The 19,935-nt window shown below is 33.5% G+C and overlaps 1 pseudogene; it reads left to right on the top strand.

Annotated features, from left to right (window-relative positions):
- LOC119534920 overlaps positions 1–19,935 on the top strand; it is a 145,557-nt pseudogene that overhangs the window by 41,315 nt on the left and 84,307 nt on the right.

Here is a 19,935-nt window from a genome sequence, read left to right as displayed (position 1 = left end):
CCAAATATGAAATATGGTCTGAACCATTTTGAGTGTCTTTCTTTTTTCTTTGTTTTGTTTTGTTTTCTTTGTATTTCTGTACTTGTAGTATTTCAGCAAATTTAAATCTAATATGCCAAACACTGAAGTTTTCAAATATGGTCAAAGTTTTGTAACACTTGGAAGGTAGCATTAATTGCAGAAATCAATATGCGAGTACAATAGATATCTCTTCTCAAGAAATGACCTTAACGTGTTTTCTGAATGGCTCTACATCCTTATGTTCCAATTTTTCAGTGCCGTTCAATTTTATTTCTAAAGCATTTTTTTTATGTAAAGAAAATTGCGTATTTTGAGCACTCACACACACAAACACACAAAACCATGTTCTGTCTTCTTTTATTTATTTTAGCATTTCCAGATAGTGATTGCTGTGAGAAACAGAGAGACCCTGTCTCTGGAATCCTGCGTTGGCACCATCACTATAAACATCCAGAATGTTAATGATTAGAGTCCTGTTTTTACGTAAGCACTGAGTAATCTAAATATATAAATGCTAAAATATAAACACTGAAACATTTATATAGCAGTGCAAATAACAGTATTTTGCTTTATTTCAATTATCAATTCTCTTACAAATATTCAAAGTGATCTAGAAGGCAAAATCTCTATGAGCCTGGCATTACTGCCCTCTTTATTAAATAGTGGAAGTCAAACTCAGATATTGTGCTTGAAACTGCAGAAGTGTCTTTTTTGTTTTTGTTGGAATAAGAATTAAAAGATTCCTATTTTCCTGTTGTTTATCAGTAATAAATAAATGCAATATTATATTATATAAAATGCACATTGATACAGGAATATTGCAAAATAAGTGTATCCATTAAAAAGAACTAAGCCAATACCTAGTCACTGGTATGAAAATATTTCCAAACAAATATGACATCAAAAAGTGAATGCAAAAGTGTTTGTAGTATTCTGTTATCTGGAATAAAGCATAATTTACATGTCAGGAAAAGGACTAGAGATAGGTATGGCTAGGATTAAAGTTTTAACTCAATTTCGTAATATATATGCATTCTCTAATATATGTAACAATCTATAACGAAAGATTTTTTGAAGGGCAGGGGCTTAAAACTGTTACAAAATATGTGTTACTTGAAATTTAAAATATTTGTTGTGTGACGGAAATGAAAAAATATACTTGTTTATACTGAATGATAGAAATCTCTTTTGTCCTACAGGTATATACCAGATGCACCTATTAATATTTATGAAAATCTGCCCATCGGAACAAAGCTTGTCAAATTAACAGCAACTGATAGAGACATAGGGGATTCAGTACGCTATGAATTTTTAGGTGCACAAAAAGAATTTTCTATAAATGAAGGTATAATAATATTTTTGTTGCTTATTATTATGTCATTAAATATAATGTGTATTTTCACTAGTTAAAAATAGCCTATGATTATATTTGTATGAACAATCTTTAAAATATTCAGCAGCAGGTCTAGCATGCTTTTATGAGGTAAAAAGTGATCACTTCTTTCTTTACAAAAGTGTAGACATCTGTCTGCTCCAGGCTCTCCCAAACACATCAGACCCACAGCAATGTGCCCAAGGATTTTTATCCTATTAATTTTATTTAACAAGTGAACTTTCCCATGGAAACCAGACTATCAGTCAATATAAATTGAATATTTATTCTATAGCATACATTCTCAGAAGCATTTTCTATACCTTTTGGGCTTGTAGCATCATTATCCCCATCTAACATGATGCCTGGAGGGGAATTGTGATTTACTCAAGTTCATACAATCAATTTCTGTGGCAGAACCTGCACTTGAATCCAACTGCTCGGTGGTGATAGGTAAATTCTAAGCACATTCTGTATTACCAGAAGTTAAGACTTCATACCTCTTGTGTTAAGGAAGAGGCGGGGAAGACGGGTTTCTGCACTTCTTCTGAGGTGATGTACATTTCCCTACCTATAGAGAGCAGTGTAAAATATGCACTATTTATTATATCAGCTGATAGAGCCTGTATAGGGAGTCAGAATTTGAGTGGGGTGAGGAAGGTGATCCTTGGAGGGGAGATTTGGAGTGGCAAGTGAGAACTTAAGCAGGAAGAGATGGCAGTCCAAGCTGGTAGTGAAGGGAAGGGTCTGGTAATGGAAATAGGAGATAAGTTACATACAGGGGAATTGATAGTGTAAGTAATTATATTAAAGATAAATGAATCCTGTTTTCTTTATTCCTGTCAGAAAAATAAGTTACAAATGCAGAAAATGAGAAAACTTGAATGAAACCTGGGGGGATGAATTAAAATTGAAGGTATTAGTGAGAACATACACACTCACACACAAACAAACACACATAGGTAAATGTATGTACATACACACATATCTAGTGACATAAATAAATATTGATGTAAAAAAAAAACCATGCATACATTTGTTCTGTAGCTCTGTCTACTGTAAGAGTGAAGAGCTTAGGAGCAATGATACCACTGGTAGCAATGAGCACAAAAAGTATCCATATCTTGACTTCTAAATACCATTTTCCCCTTATAAAATCTCCTTGAAGAAACGGCCCTTTCCGAGACTACAGCAGTTTAAGTACAATGAGCCTGAAATATCTTGTTGTGATAGAAAGCAAGAACACGTTCAAAGAATGGTAAGGATATACAAGAAAACACATAAGTCAGCTTGAATTGATTCCCCTAGCCAATTTGAAGACAATTTGAACAAAAAAATAAAAAACAGTTGTTGCAGATTATAACCCATTATATAAAACAGAGCACCACAAGTCCATATAGATATAAATATATAAATAAATTGAAAATTTGATGGGAAATAGTATGTTTTCATAGTTTTAAAATATCCCCCCCCCCCAATACTCATTAATTCCAAAGGGTAAAATAGCAGCTTTGGAGTGGAGAAAATTGTCAGACACCATCTTAATCAAGTAACTAAAGTGGCATCATCAGTATATGAGACAAGCTGATGACATGTGAAGAGAACATAACTTCTGAGATATCTAAGCCAAAGCTGCATAACCTGAATCTAATCACCAATAAATGTTAGGCATGTCCCATTTGAGGACTGTGCCAGTTTGGCTATATTATTTCCCCCAAAACACCATGGTCTTTAATGCAAGCTTGTAGGGGCAGACATATTAGTGTTGATTAGGTTGGAACCTATTGATTGTTTCCAAGGAGATGTGACTCAATCAACTGTGGGCAAGACCTTTGATTGGATAATTTCCATGAAGGTGTTACCCCACCCATTCAGGGTGGGTCTTAATTAAATCACTGGAGCCATATAGAAGAGCTGAGACACAGAAGGAACTTAGTATTGCACTTAGAGAGACATTCTGAAAACAGCCATTGAAAGCAGACTCTTGCTCCAGAGAAGCTAAGAGAGGACAAAATGCCCCAAGGGCAACAATTTGCAGAATGCACAGGAGCTGAGAGAGAAGGTGGAACACAATCCTGGATCAGCAGATGCCAGCCATGTGCTTTCCCAGCTAACCGACACCATTGGCTTTCCTTCGGTGAAGGTACCCTATTGTTGATGCTTTACCTTGGACACTTCATGGCCTTAAGACTGTAACTTTGTAACCACATACACCCCCTTTATAAAAGCCAATCCATTTCTGGTGTTTTGCAAAATGGCAGCATTAGCAAACTAGAATAAGAACATTATACAAAATACCAGCCTGTAATCGTCAAAGGGAAAAGGTCATGAAATCAAAAAAAAGTTGAAAAACTGTTGTGACTGAAGGAGACTAAAGAGATATGATAACATGTGATTCTGAACTGGATCTTTTTGCTATAAAAGATATTATGGAGACAATTGTTGAAACTTCAGTGGGTCTGAGTATTAGATATAGTCATCTATTGACGTTAACTTTCTGATTTTTCTGTTTGTTTGGTGATTATGTTAGAGAATATCGCTGCCCATTAAGGTATTTGGGGATGATGGAACATATGGTCAGCAACTTACTCTCAAATTGTTCAGTGAAAAAATAATTTCTACAGGTTTGTAATTATAAAAAATTAGTAACTACAGAGGTTAAAAAAAGAAATGAGGAATGAAAAAAAGAAATTGATAGATATAGAAGATAGACAAGAACCAAAATTTTAAGTCATGTAATAAAAATTCATGAGGAAGAAAAAAAAGCAATGGGATATAAATATTAAGAACTATAATTCAAAAACCTTTCCTAAAATGAAAGAAGATTTAAAATTACATATTGAAAAAGCAGATTAAGTTCCTAGGAAAACCAATCTAGGATAACTGAATCTGAGTCATATTCTAATAAAATATTAGATGTTAAAGAAAATTTAAAAAAATTATTTGAACCCTAGGCAAATAATATCACTCACTCACTAGACAGTGATAATCAAAGAGCAAACAGACTTATCTATGACAACACTTTTCCAGAAGTTACTAGAATAATGTCTTTAGGAAACTCAAGGACATAAAATGAGTCAGAAAATCATATCTAGCAAAATGACTTCATTGATAAAGATGGCAGATAAAATTTTAGGGACATGCAAGCACTCAGGAAATATTGTTCCCATGCATTCTTCCTGCACATCTACTAAAAATGTACTCCAGACAATGAAAATAACTGGAGGGATAACATCATAAGAAATGATGGTAAGCAACAAACATATTTTTACTTACAGAACTAAAAATAAATAATGCTCACAAACGAGAGAGTATATTACACACAATGATTGTATGCTCTTAAATATAGACACCATAAAATTATTTAAAAGCAACCTCCAAGGAAAATATCAGTTTTTGTTGTTGTTGTTGTTTTTGGTTTTCTTTATATCCACCCTTCCCCTCTTCCTGTGACCGGAGCTAGAACAACAACCAGCATGACTAGCCGAGAAAAAACAATTGGAGCAGAAGAGTCATGAGGGGAACTAACCATAGTTAATATTAAAATATATTATAATGCTTCTGAATCTGAAACTTTGTGGTATTCACAAATGGTTATTCAAAACAGAAAAATAGACCCGAATATGAAATCTTAATAAGTTATAATGATAGAAATGTACTATTCAGTAAAAATGCAGAGCAGATTGACTTTTTAATGAATGGTGTTGTAATAACTGGATAGCATTAGGAAAAAATCATTTTCACTGTACACCAGAAAAAACTACAAATAGATTAAGTATTTAAATGAAAAAAATGCAACCCTATGGTTGTAGAAGAAAATATGAGTTAATTCCTCTATAACCTTGGAGGAGAGAAAACTTTTATAACTGTGACTCAAAACCCAGAAGCTATATGGCAATACTTTGAAAAATTCAAGTACGGGTACACAATCATTGTCATCATCATCATCATCATCACAGCACAAACATTTTTATGGCAAACAAGCAAACAAACAGAAAGCACCATAAGCAAAAGTATAGATGAGAAACTGGGAAAATATTTACAATTAGAAGACAAAAAGCTAATAACCATTTATGAAAGACTAATGATAAAAACCAACAGCTTAGAGGAGGAAAATCGCAAATGACTCTCAAGCATATGGAAAGATGCTCAATTTTGCTTATAATAAAATTGAAAATTAAAATTATAACATTACTGTTTCTAATCAATCAAAGTAGCAAACATTCTCAAGTTTGACATCCTCTGTTGGTGAGGGTGTGGGAAAACAGACCTTCTCATGCACTATTGCAGGAATGAAAAAGGCTACAACTCACTGAGGGGAATTTGGCATAATCTAGCAAAATTGCATATGCATGTACCTTTTGACCCTGAAATCCCACATCTAGAAATCTATCTCAAACTATGTTGGCAAAAATATAAAAGACATATGCACAAGCTAGTCATTGCAGCATTATTTGTAATAGTGAGATTGGAAATATTCATAAGGGATTGCTTTTATAAATGTGGTAAACCCACACAATGGAATATTATGAACCTAGAAGAAGAAATGACAAACCTTTCTTTATATTAGTATGTAGTGATCTACAAGATGTATTTAGGGGAAAAAAAAGTTAAAGAAAATGTATAGAGAGTCTTATTTTTCTTTTCCAGGAAAGAGCACACAATTACATAGCAAACTTTAAAAAATTGTGGGGGACATTATAAATTAAAAGATATTTAAGAGACATATCAACCATTTACAAAGTATGGTCTTTATTTGGATGATGATTTGTAAAACAAAAAATTGTCATAAGACAATCCAGGAAATTTGATTAGATATTGGACAGATGACGATGCTGAGAAATTAATTTGATGTGCTTAGCTATGCTGATGGCATGGTAGTTTTATTAAAAGAAAAGTCCTTCTCTTTTAGGGATAGATAAGAAAAAATTTATACAATGAAATGACATGTTGTTTGGAATTTTTTTCAAAATAATCCAGGAAGAGGATGAAGTATGTGTGCCTATAGATAAAATCAAATTAGCCATGCATTATAATTGTTGAAGCTAGTGATGTGTAAATGAAGTTTTAGTATTATATTTTTTCTGATTTGGTATATGTGTGAAATGTTTTATAATAAAAAAATTAAGTTTTACTCAGGAAAATACACCCCCCAGCACAAGAGATTAAGTATTTAAATAATGTTTAATTGTTTTTTAATTGCAATGATAGGATATATTTTTAAGTAACATAATTTGAAAAGTGTACAAAGCATACTAAAGAAATTAATAAGTTCTCTCATTGCCTGCACCCCACTTCTGTTATAGTCCCCCCACCAGATACACAGCCAGAATGTATGTTTATCAATTCTACTTGCTAACATGGCTGGAAATCCTTCTTTTCCATCACTATTGGAATTCAAGATCTCTCTCCCAGTCTTCAGCATTGAAACTTTCTCTTTTCAAATATGCCTTGTTGTCACATGTGTTTTTGCCTCTCTCTGCTATTCCAGCTGTCTTGAAAGTCGGTTTATTTCTTTCTTTTCTTTGATTTCTCCTTTCCAATAACTCTTCTCTCATCGCCTCACCCCCCTATATGCCCTGCTTGCATTCTCTGTGCTTATTTTTCAACACTCAGCCTAGGCTTGAACATGCACTGTGCCCTACCTCCTCCCACCCCCAGTAGTTTCTGATCTCCTCAGTTTAGGAGACTACCTTTCCCTGTTTCCTCTTCCCATTCCCCACAGTTCTACCATTGTGATTAGTTTGTGAGCTTCATCAGGTCAGTAACTATGGTTTATTCTTTTTTTTTTTTTTTTCATTTTTATGGAGATTGTTCAGATACAATACAATTATCCAAAGATCCAAAGTGTACAATCACATGCCCCTGGGTACCCTCATACAGCTGTGCATCCATCACACTTAATTTTTGTTCAATTTTTAGAAACTTTTCATTACTCCAGACAAGAAATAAAGTGAAAGATGAAAAAAGAAAAAAAGAAAAGGAAACTCTAATCCTCCCCATCCCTAAACAACCCCCCTCAATTGTTGACTCGTAGTATTGATATAGTACATTTGTTACTGTTTATGAAAAAATGTTGAAATACTACTAACTGTAGTATATAGTTTGTAATAGGTATATAGTTCTTCCTTATATGCCCCTTTAATATTAACTTCTAATTGTATTCTCATACATTTGTTCTGGTTCATGGAAGTGATTTCTAGTATTTGTACAGTTGATCATGGACATTGCCCACCATAGGATTCAGTTTTATACATTCCCATCTTTTGACCTCCAACTTTCCTTCTGGTGACATATACGACTCTGAGCTTCCCCTTTCCACCTCATTCACACACCATTCGGCGCTGTTAGTTATTCTCACATCTTGCTACCGACACCCCAGTTCATTTCCAAACATTTAAGTTCATCCTAATTGAACATTCTGCTCATACTAAGCAACCACTCACTCCCCATTCTTAAGCCTCGTCCTATATCTTGGTACCTTATATTTCATGTCTATGAGTTTACATATTATAATTAGTTCCTATCAGTGAGACCCTGCAATAATTGTCCTTATGTGTCTGGCTTATTTCACTCAGTATATTGCCCTCGAGGTTTTGTCATCAACCCATTTTTTTTTAATATGGTTTTGTTCACTCACCATACATTCCATCCCAAGTAAATGATCGATGGTTCTCTGCATGGTCATACATTTATGTGTTCACCACCTTCACCACTATCTATGTAAGGGCATCTACATTTCTTCCACAAGGCAGGAGGGAGAGTCAAAGAAGGTAGAGAGGCAAAAGACAGAGGAAAAAAAAATGACAGCTAGGAAGCTGCAAAAGGAAAAATAACCTTAAATCAAAGTGGAATAAAGAATCAGACAATACCACCAATGTCAAGTGTCTAACATGCCTCCCCTATCCCACCCTCTTATCTGCATTTACCTTGGTATATCACCTTTGTTACATTAAAGAAAGCATTATACAATGATTCTATTAGTTACAGTCTCTAGTTTATGCTGATTGCATCCCTCCCCCAATGCATCCCCATTTTTAACACCTTGCAAGGTTGACATTTGCTTGTTCTCCCTCGTAAAAGAACATATTTGGACATTTTATCACAATTGTTGAATACTCTAGATTTCACCAAGTTACACAGTCCCAGTCTTTATCTTTCCTCCCTTCTTGTGGTGTCTCACATGCTCCCCACCTTCCTCTCTCAACTGTATTCATATTTATCTTTGTCCAGTGTACTTACATTGTTGTGCTACCATCTCCCCAAATTGTGTTCCAAACCACGCACTCCTGTCTTCTATCACCCTGTAGTGCTCCCTTTAGTACTTCCTATAGGGCAGGTGTCTTGTTCACAAAGTCTCTCATTGTCTGTTTGTCAGAAAATATTTTGAGCTCTCCCTCATATTTGAAGGACAGCTTTGCTGGATACAGGATTCTTGGTTGGTGGTTTTTCTCTTTCAGTATCTTAAATATATCACACCACTTCCTTCTTGCCTCCATGGTTTCTGCTGAGAGATCCGCACATAGTGTTATTAAACTTCCTTTGTATGTAATGGATTGCTTTTCTGTTGCTGCTTTCAGGATTCTCTCTTTGTCTTTGACATTTGATAATCTGATTATTAAGTGTCTTGGCATAGACCTATTCATATCTCTTCTGTTTGGAGCATGCTGCGCTTCTTGGATCTGTAATTTTATGTCTTTCATAAGAGATGGGAAATTTTCATTGATTATTTCCTCTATTATTGCTTCTGCCCCCTTTCCCTTCTCTTCTCCTTCTGGGACACCAATGATACGTACATTATTGTACTTTGTTTCATCCTTGAGTTCCCGGAGACATTGCTCATATTTTTTCATTCTTTTCTCCATCTGCTCCTTTGCATGTAGGCTTTCAGGTGTTTTGTTCTCCAGTTCCTGAGTGTTTTCTTCTGCCTCTTGAGATCTGCTGTTGTATGTTTCCATTGTGTCTTTCATCTCTTGTGTTGTGCCTTTCATTTCCATAGATTCTACTAGTTGTTTTTTTGAACTTTTGATTTCTGCCGTATATATGCCCAGTGTTTCCTTTACAGCCTCTATCTCTTTTGCAATATCTTCTCTAAACTTTTTGATTTGATTTAGCATTAGTTTAAATTCCTGTATCTCAGTTGAAATGTACGTCTGTTCCTTTGACTGGGCCATAACTTTGTTTTTCTTAGTGTAGGTTGTAATTTTCTATTGTCTAGGCATGGTTTCCTTGGTTATCCAAATCAGGTTTTCCCAGACCAGAACAGGCTCAGGTCCCAGAGGGAAGAAATACTCAGTATCTGGTTTCCCTGAGGGTGTGTCTTAGAAAATTGCTCCACCCTTTGATGCCTCAGGTCACTGTGCTTTTCTGCCCAGCAGGTGACGCCTGTTAGCCTATAATTCTTGACTGGTGTAAGGAAGTATGGCCGTGTTCCCCCAGGCTCTGGGGTCTGGTTCTGAATGGAAAGGGCCCCACCACTTTCCTCCTAGAGAAGACAGACCCCTCAGGTGGAGGTCATTTGCATTTCAATGGTCTCGCTCTCTGCCTGTGCTGTCTCCACCCTTCCCCAAGTCACAGCCCTGGAAACTGAAAATGACTGGGGCTTTCTCCACTGAGCCAAAAAAGAAACAGATAGTCCCCTTCAGACCCAGTCCAAGGTGACCCTCCGGCTCTCCAAGGTCAGTCGTCACCCAAAGCCTCTGTCCGTTTTTTGGGGATGCGTACCTGTAGTGAGCAGTTCACACTCGCTACTTAAAACCCCAGTTGGAGCTCAGCTGAGCTATATTTGCTTGCTGGGAGAGAGCGTCTCTCTGGCACCACGAGGCTTTGCAGCTCAGGCTATGGGAGAGGCGGTCTCACGACTTGGATCTGCAGGTTTTACTTACGGATTTTATGCTTTTTGCAGCTCAGGCTATGGGAGAGGCGGTCTCACAACTTGGATCCGCAGGTTTTACTTATGGATTTTATGCTGTGTTCTCAGGCATTCCTCTCAATTCAGGTTGGTGTATGATGAGTGGATGGTCTCGTTTGTCCCCCCGCAGTTATTCTGGATTATTTACTAGTTGTTTCTGTTTTTTTGTAGTTGTTCCAGGGGGACTACTTAGCTTCCACTCCTCTCTATGCCGCCATCTTGCCCTGCCTCTGTGGTTTATTCTTTATTTTATCCCTGGCACTTATGAATGCTGAACATATTTGTATCTGTCTGCCTTTTAGATGCAGGAGACCTCACAATTGTCTACCCTTTAGATTTTGAAGATGCAGCCATACCACATTCATGGGTATTATATTTTAGAGCTTATGACAATGAACGAGTGCATTCCACGACTGGGACACTCACAGTGATTCTACAAGATGTAAATGGCAATCCACCTCAATGCACACAAGATATTTATATGTAAGTTACTACAGCAATGGTTTTGTCTTCAGATTTTGGCAAAGAGAGTAAAAAGGGAGAGATATAAATGGGTAAGCAATACTCCATCCCTGGAATGAAACAGAAATCCTTCATTTCCTCCTTACTATGTTTTCAAACAATACACACCTTCTCCTCTTATTCCTTCCTGGGACAAGTGGATTTACTTTATTTGGTTAATAAAAATCATAAAAATTAAAGCTAAAAGCACTAAGGGATGATTTTGTCTAATCCCTTGCTTTCAGGGAAGTAAAGCAATGATCATATTTAAAAATTATAAATTCATATATATCAAAGTTAAAATTCATTTTTAAATTTTACTGACATTAATTTAAAGATAGTTCTAAAGTTACATTCAAGCTTACCTTCCTTGGCCTTGCTTTTCAATTACACAGAGATTTAAAATGCAGATATGATATGTTATTCCCATTATATAGATGGAATACCTGTGTCTTTGAGAGTTTATTTTCTCACAAAGTTTTCATAGTTAACAATCAGTGGACTAGATTGAGAAACCCATATTTCCTGATCCTTAGTATGTTTTTCTCTACAGAATATCAGACTGCTCAGTAAATTATTAACCAAGCCTGAGAGCATTCTAGTAACTTGCCATGCTTTGGTATTCTGATAACATACCTCATTCCAACAGGGTATGTGATAATCTACCCTCTGAAGAAAGCCATAGAGATGTTTGCTATGTGTCATCCAATAACAGAAGACAAACCTTATTTGGAACCAAATTCAACTATATGGATTTAAGTACTTCTATAGTTCTGCAAGTTGAGCAATGAAGTTCTGTTTGATCACAATTTTCACTTATATAAGATAATATAAAAGTTTTCTTTGTGATCTACCCTTGAATTGCTTATCTCTGACTTAACGTAATACTTTATGAATATTGATGCAGGCAGATATTTGATCACTTTGTAGGAATAAAACATCACTCAAAATCTACATATAAAACCAGTACTTTCACTCTGTTGTACTTCAAAATTCAACTTGTAGTTTGTAACTTTTTGCTGCAGATGTGTTTTGCTCAAAAAAACAAAAGCAGAATTAATAAAAAATTATCCTGTATTCTCTACAATAGTATTTTGCTTTCACTTTCTATTCCAGCTTGTAGTCTACAAATACTTATTGGAGTAACAGAAATTTTGTTTTCTAGAGCATTCTTTTGGTTAACAAATTAGACTACACACTTTTTATTACATTATTTTTTCAGACCTAATAAAATAATTAACATTAGAAATATTCTTTTAAAACCAAGAAAAATATAATTATGACTGATTATATGAGTCAGGATATTTATTACCAGTTAAGGTAACAATTTTTTTTTTTAATCAGTAGATAAAGCCAATAAGCAGTAAGCAAAGAGTAATGCAGATTGAGTGGTTCTACTGTGTGCAATTTATGCTATGACTCACAGATCCTGGCTTATTGTATTGTATGGCTTTGCCATGTTGATGCACTTTGCTTTCAGCCACATGGGGAGAGGAGAGAGAAAGTATGTGGAAAGTACCCCAAATATTTAAATAGCCTTGCCTACAACTGATGCATAGCCCGTCCACTTGTATTCCATTTACCAGCACACACTACATGGCTAACTGGGGGAGTTGTAGGGAGACTGGGATATTTGAAAGAGCATATGAATATTGGTAAGAATCAACAATCAAAGTCAACTGTTAAATAAGTTTAGTAGACAGTTAAGTGGTAACATTACTCTAACTTGAGCTATGGATGGAACAGGTCAATGTATTAGTCCAAGTCCAATATTAATTTAAAGAAATTCCTAAGAATAAGACATTTTAAATAACAAGAAAACAAAGAAACTTGTACAAGGAGGCAAGAGGTCAAAAACTTTTTCTTCTTTCAATTAAATAATAGCCTTTATCCTTTTAATTGCCATTTATCATCTCTAGTTTTCAGTTTGCTTATTTTCAAAATGAGGACAATGATAACTTATTAACCTAAAGGAAAAGACCTAAGCCAAGTTATTTCAGGAGATCATTTTCAACTCTGAGATTTGTAAATATAAAATTGTGAATTTGAGGTACAAATTGCCATTTTGTTCAATGATAATACATTTGTGTGTTTCATTTAATTTGCTGCTTATTAGTTTATTAATCCAACATAACCATAACTCATTTCCCTAGACCTCAGCAAGGACACCAAATAATTTCTTATCTTGCACAGGTTTTCATCAACACGGTGGGTTTCTTATTGGCAGAAGTGGTTTTTAAAAATATGAGCACGTCTTAAAACATATTTTTATTTAAATACTATCATTTACCTAAATCTAGATTAACATGCTATAACACATTTTTTTCTCATATTTTACTCATTACAGAATTGAACTTCCTGAAAACATCCCAGTTGAAACTTTTTTATCCTCTCTAACTTGTACGGATAAGGATGAAACAGCTCCCAATAATAATATTATTTATCATTTGATTATGGATAGTTTTTCAAATTGAAAAATTTACCCGCGCAAACAATGAACTGAAAGTAAGTATTTAAAAATTGCTCACTGATAGTGGCCTTGTGATTAACTTTAGATAGGAAAACAATTTATTTTTATTTTTATTAGATTCTTAATGAACTACAGTAGTTCAAATAGCTGATGGCAGAATTTTTTCCTGTATTTTCAACTGAACCTTAAATTACCAACAAAATATCCTAATTTTGGATGAATGCTAGAATGCAATTTTGATCTTAGGAACTGAACTGGGAAGGTTAGAAATTTCCTAGAACAAATGGTTCTTTGATAAACTAATGGCTATTCCTTTGGAATGTGTTGAAATTACCATAATTCCCATTAATAAATATATTAAATATTTAATAGCTATTTAACAAGACATAAAAATAGAGTAAATATGCTTATGTTATTAAGTATCTTGAAATATGCAATGATTTCAATATTTTTCCAATTCAGGAAGTCTAGATTTTTATTTCTAATAATTTTTGTCACCCAAGTAAGGCTTCACATATCTTCAAACAGAATAGGCAGGATCAGATTAGGCATTGTGTTGAACCAGATTTGCGGGTAATGTCTGCACATTAATAAAATAAAAAGTTGCTCACTTGACCTACTGGCTGATTAGAGACCTGGCATGGTCTGGATGAATAAGGCACTAGGTAACAAGCATTTCCCCCCTTGTTCTGACACTAAATAAACTGCAATTGGACTCCTGCCCTAGCCTCTGGTAGTATTCTATGCAGACTCTTTATAAATTTATCATTCACTGCCTAACACTCTATGATTGAGTCATATGAAATTACCTTCACAGCTTTAATCACTGTGATGTCTTTTGGCCCTGGCCTTTAGTTCTGCCATTCATGCTGTTCATGCTACTAGAAAATGCTTTCCATCTTGTGCCTCTATTTCCCACACACTTTTGCATGACTTTCACAATTTTGTTTAGATATCACCTCCTTTAGGAAGCCGTCCCTGGCATTTGTCATCCCACTCGTTTGGGTCAGGATCTTCTTGTGTTCTACCAGCATTTGGGACTCTCCCATCATAGCACTCATCACACATTGAAACTCTGTCCCCCTCATAAGACAGTGAGAGAAAAATATCTGTTATAAAACCATTGCCTGGCATATATTCAGTATTCGTTAAATCAATGACCTAATGAATTGTAAGATAGTTTCAAAAGGCATTGACAGGATATAGTAACAAATTACTCCTAAGTGGGTAAATGCCTCATTTTCACAGTTCTTTGGAACTAAAAGATACAGTTGATATGACCAGAATATTAATACATATCCTTATAAACTATATGAATTATATTTTTCTCCTGATAATGATGGAAAATAACACAATATCAAAAATATTCCTTGTCAGGAATTTGAAGATCGTGGCATGCTATAAAAATTTTTGAATCCTCCCCACTCAAACAACTCTAACAGGAAAAACAAATAAAACATGAACAAACAGCAGCAGCATTATTATTCTGGATTTGCTTTAATTTTGGACAAAAAATTATAAAACCAGCCAAGCAAATTTCCTAGAAGCAAAGCTGTTGAAACAGAGTATGCCACATTGGCTTTTCCTATCTTTCCTCAGAAATTATCAAATATTATCCTCTATTTAACTAACTGATATCCTTCTTTCTTTTCTTTTATTACATTATTGGGAGTACAATAATATTTTTCTCCAAAGGTGATTTAAGTTCAGAAAGGGTTATTAAAATGGCAACATTCTTATCTTGCTACAGTAGCAAAGGAAGAGAAGCCAGTTTGTAGAAAAAAAGAAACTGGCACAACTTTAGTGCTTAGTCAATAAAAGATTTATTAGAAGGACATGGAAAGAACATGTATTTGGCTTTCCAACAATGTTTGAGTTTTTCAACTAGCCAAAGGGCATAATTAATTTTAAAAATATAATTTATTTTTCTTTAGACGGTCATACAGTTGCATGTGTCTTATACTATGGGGATAAAATGAGAGTTTTAGTAGTCACTCAGAACTAGGATTTATAATAAGCACAAAGGTATTTATGTTAAAATAATGAATAAATCTGTAGTAGACTAGTAGATATCATTAACTCAAAATTTATCTTAATTCATCCAGGGTATTGTGCTAGCCAGGTAATTTTAATGTTTAACAATGAGCAACTATTTAATGAATCCAAAATAGTTCCTGTGCAATATATTTAGTTAGTTAATAAAATCATAAAAATGAATTTTTCTTTAAATCAGTGTTGCTAATCAGATATTTTACTAGGTTAGTTCTTTTTTAATGAGCACTGACCTGTAAAAGCACCCCAATATGTTTTTATTAATCAACTATCTTTAAATTATTAAATTTAAATAAATTAAATAAATTAAATAAATTTAAATAAATTAAATAAATTTAAATTATTATTCAAAATATTGATATTTATGAAGTAGCATAACTAACATTCACAATTATAAAGCATAATAATAAAATAATCCCCTGAACCCATCACCCCACTTCAAAATTAGAACATTACTAAACAACTGTGTTGCTTTCACATCCCATTCCCCTGCTTGTCCTCTAGAGGCAGTCAATATCCAGAATTTTGTGTTTATCATTCTCCTGGGATTTTGTCATTTTATCTTCTATCTATGTATTAATAGACAATACTGATTGCTTTAAAGAAGTTGCCTCGTAAAATTTTTGGCCTTCTTTGACTTGAGTTTTTCATTTATGGTATGTTTCTTTAAATCATCTATGTGTTTCTTTATTTTTTTAATTTTCTTGCTGTATAAAGTTACATTATATTCCGTAATATTTCAGTGTGTGACTGCAATCATTCCTATTGACACATATTTGGATTTTCTCCTGCTTTTTGCTTATTATGCATAACACTGTAATGAACATTCCTGTGTGTTTCTCTTGGTCTCCACTACAAGACCTTCTCTAGAGTATATACATAGGAACAGAACTACCATTTCATAATATGTGCAAATGTTGGACTACATAAGGTAGTGCCAAATTGTTTTCCAAAGTGGTTGCATCAGGTTAGACTCTCTACCAGCAATTATAAGCATTCTCTTGATCAATATCCTTACTGTGAAATCTGGTACTATCTCACAGCTTGACATGCATTTGCCATACTAGTAATGAAGTTGGATATTATTTTATGTATTTACCCATTGTGTGAATAAACATGATATGTGTATTTCCTTTGTGTGAAAACATAAACATGTATTTCACTAATTTTTTTCTTAATTATTTGTATGATATCTCCTTTATTTTCCTGTAATATTTAAGCAATTAGCCTCTCACATTAAACTTTTCTAACCATAAAGAGCTAACTTTGTGGTTTGGAGAAAAGTAGGGATTTGGTGAATATTTTCAGCATTTGGATAACCAACTCTCTTGGCTGTATTTCTGCAATCACCTGCAATGCCATCTCTGAAATATATAGGATTTCTTTATATGCATGTGTCTGCCTCTGGTTATTTTCTTGTTATAGTTCTTTTCAATGATTACTTTATTTCTTCTTATTCTAACACCACATTTTCTGGGCTACTACAGTATAAGAACTATTTTTGCATTTTATTTTAATAAAAATAGGATAAGAAAGTTGTGCTTTAAGTTTAAGGGAACACTTGATATCCAGTTCACTGTCATCAGTGCTCTCCATGTTGTCTCCCTTTATCTACTTAAAACACAGACGACAGCACGTTAATTTTGAAAAGGACCTTGGAGATCACCCAACATTGTACCCCATTCATGGAGAAACTATTTTCACCCGTTTGACTAATTCTTTTTTAATCCCCAATTTCTGTAATATTTGGAACATTGTAAAATTTTAAGTAAACAGAGTTGTTCATCTGTGCTTTTCTGTACCAACTCATCATCTGGTTTCTACTCACAGCTCCCCTCTCTAATAGGTTGTTTGCTGGCATCTGTTGAGGACACCATTCCCAGGAGAGTAAAGTGAAAGAGCAAAATATGAGATGCTTTGATTCCTTCCACAGGGTGGGACTCAAGTTCTGCTTATGAATGATTTTGAAGCTTGCAATTTAAAGCTTGCTACTGAGAGATTATTCCTTCTAATACTAACCCAGACTTAACTCATTTTGAAAAAAAATGCACATAAATCCATGAAAAACCTTTTACAAACCTTTTATACACATCAGAATGTTTATTTATGAAGAGAATGTATGGAACAGGGAAAAGACAACCTATGTCAATGAATCAGTGTGACTGAATGTATATAAAAAGTATAAGCCTAGTTCTGCTACTAGTATAATTTTGCAATAGAATATACATTGATATTAGCTTAATTTTTTCAGTAAATTTGCAAGTCACATGTTACAAAATGGTAGCCACTAGACATGTGTGCCTATTGAACATGTGAAACGTACTGAAACGTAATGTTATGAACTATGCAAAGGATTTCACATAATTAGTATGAACAAAAGAATGTGAAACAGCTCATCAATGTTTCTTTAATTAATGTTAATTACATGATGAAATGATAGTATTTTGGATATATTGGTTAAATAAATATTTTCTTTAAATTAATTTCACCAGTTTGTTTTTTACTTTTTTAATGTGGCTACTAGAAAATTTAAAATTACATATGTAGTGCACATTCGTGGTTCATATTATATTCCTATTGAATATTATAGAATACCATTTTCGTGTATCTGTTATCAATATTAGTTTCTCATTGTCTTAGCTTTGGATTCATGAAAATGATTGAATAGAGGTTTAACCAAAAAAAGAAATAACCATCAATGTAATATTTTTCATTTGCAGGTTGGCCCTACACATCTAGATTATGATAATGCTATTTTTGCAGGAATGGACTTCAAATACACATTGTTTGTGAGAGTGTCTGATGAAGGAAGTCCTGTACTATCAAGTAAGAAATTATTAATTAAAATACTAAACTATTGTTAATTGTATAAAATACCCAGTAATTTTAAAAATTAATTCTTAAAAGCTTATGATATTTATAGATTCTGATGGTCTATTATAATAAAATATATTAATTATTACTTATATTAATGTATTTATCCTATATGTACTGCAATTTTAAAAAATGAGAGTCCAAATAAAATTACAAAATCAAGATGCTTATCATAATTTTATATTTAAAAATTTTAAATCATCCACTGCAAATTTTTTTTTCAAATAATGAAGGAAGCCACGAAGTATTTAAAAACCAATACTCAAATATATAATCATAGACACACACATACACATGTCTTCAGCACATCATCACTGAATTGGGAATAAATTAATGTGATTTTATCACCTTGTGTTCACCTTCACACAGCATTCTTTCAGGGGCATAACTGAGGGGAAGAAAATAAAAATGCTAAATGGCAAATTTTGTACTATTCTAAATTAAGGAAAATAGACATCAACAATATTACATGTGGTACTTTTCAATTATATCCTGGAACAAATGTAATACAATAACTCTTGGAAATGAATTCTCATGCTACAGTGACAAAGTGGATCTTGAGTGAGAGAATGATTTTCAAATTTTTAATACAGCCTATTGCAGTTATTTAAAGGCAATTGCAGAGAAGGACTTTTCTGACATCTTTGTGTGTGTAAAAGATTTCTCAAGGAATTAAGTTACTCTGCTTTAGAGAAAATAGTATTAGTCAGATTCTCATAGAAAACTGCATTTCTTTCATTATTTCTTTATTATGTTGTCATACTGAGGTATTTTAATCATATTTCAACTGTAGAAATATTTATCTGTTCCTGGAAATTATGATCTTTAATTCAATATAGTAGCATTTATGTATAAACACATTATATAAGGCAAATGCTTTGACAACTGTTCAAAATCAGTTGTTAGAGTGTTTTAATCCTAAAGTTATTTGTTAGATGCTTTATAATTAGGAAGGTAATAATGTAAATATATAAGTATTCAATATAGATATTTGTATAATTTATACACTTAGAATTTAATGTGTAATATAAGGTATTGATTAAAAATGAAAAGTGAAATTATGAGTTAATTTAAGAAGACATGATTGCCTGAGCTATATTTTATGTACTTTTCTCTCCATAGCAACTGTTACAATCATCATAAGGGTGAATCGCATAAATGAGTTGAATCCACTTGGAACTACACTGGCATTTACCTTTAGTATATTTGAAAATAGTCCTACTGATACCCTAGTTGGAAAAATTTCATTTTCAGATGCAGACTGGCCATTTAATAATATAAAATACACTATTGTTGGAGGCAATTTGGGAACACCTCCCAAATTTTACATTGAACCAGACACAGATACTGTAAAAATGCTAATATCAATTAATAATCTAAAAAAGGTCACATATATTCATTAGAAATTTACTTTATTTAGAAATTGTGGACATAGGAATGTCTTTAAAAGTAACTTTCTCCCTGAATTATATAATGTTCACTTTGCTTTGTTAGCTGTATCCACAAATTTGTCTTTATTTTATTGATCTTCAGAAACACTATGTGTGTGTGTATGTGTGTGTGTGTGTGTGTGTGTATTACAAATAACTAAGAATGCATAACATGTGACAAAAATAGTGTGTGACTTAATGTCTGCCATGATATTGCTGTTGATGAATAATTTGAAGATATGAGTATACAATCAAAACTGATTCATATTAATTCATTTTCATTTTTATTGCAGTGATTATTTAT

This window comes from Choloepus didactylus, chromosome 5, assembly GCF_015220235.1.
Source record: "Choloepus didactylus isolate mChoDid1 chromosome 5, mChoDid1.pri, whole genome shotgun sequence".
NCBI classification, from domain to species: Eukaryota; Metazoa; Chordata; class Mammalia; order Pilosa; family Megalonychidae; genus Choloepus; species Choloepus didactylus.
Note: the sequence above shows the minus strand (reverse complement) of the source record. Positions and strands in the feature narration are given on the sequence as shown.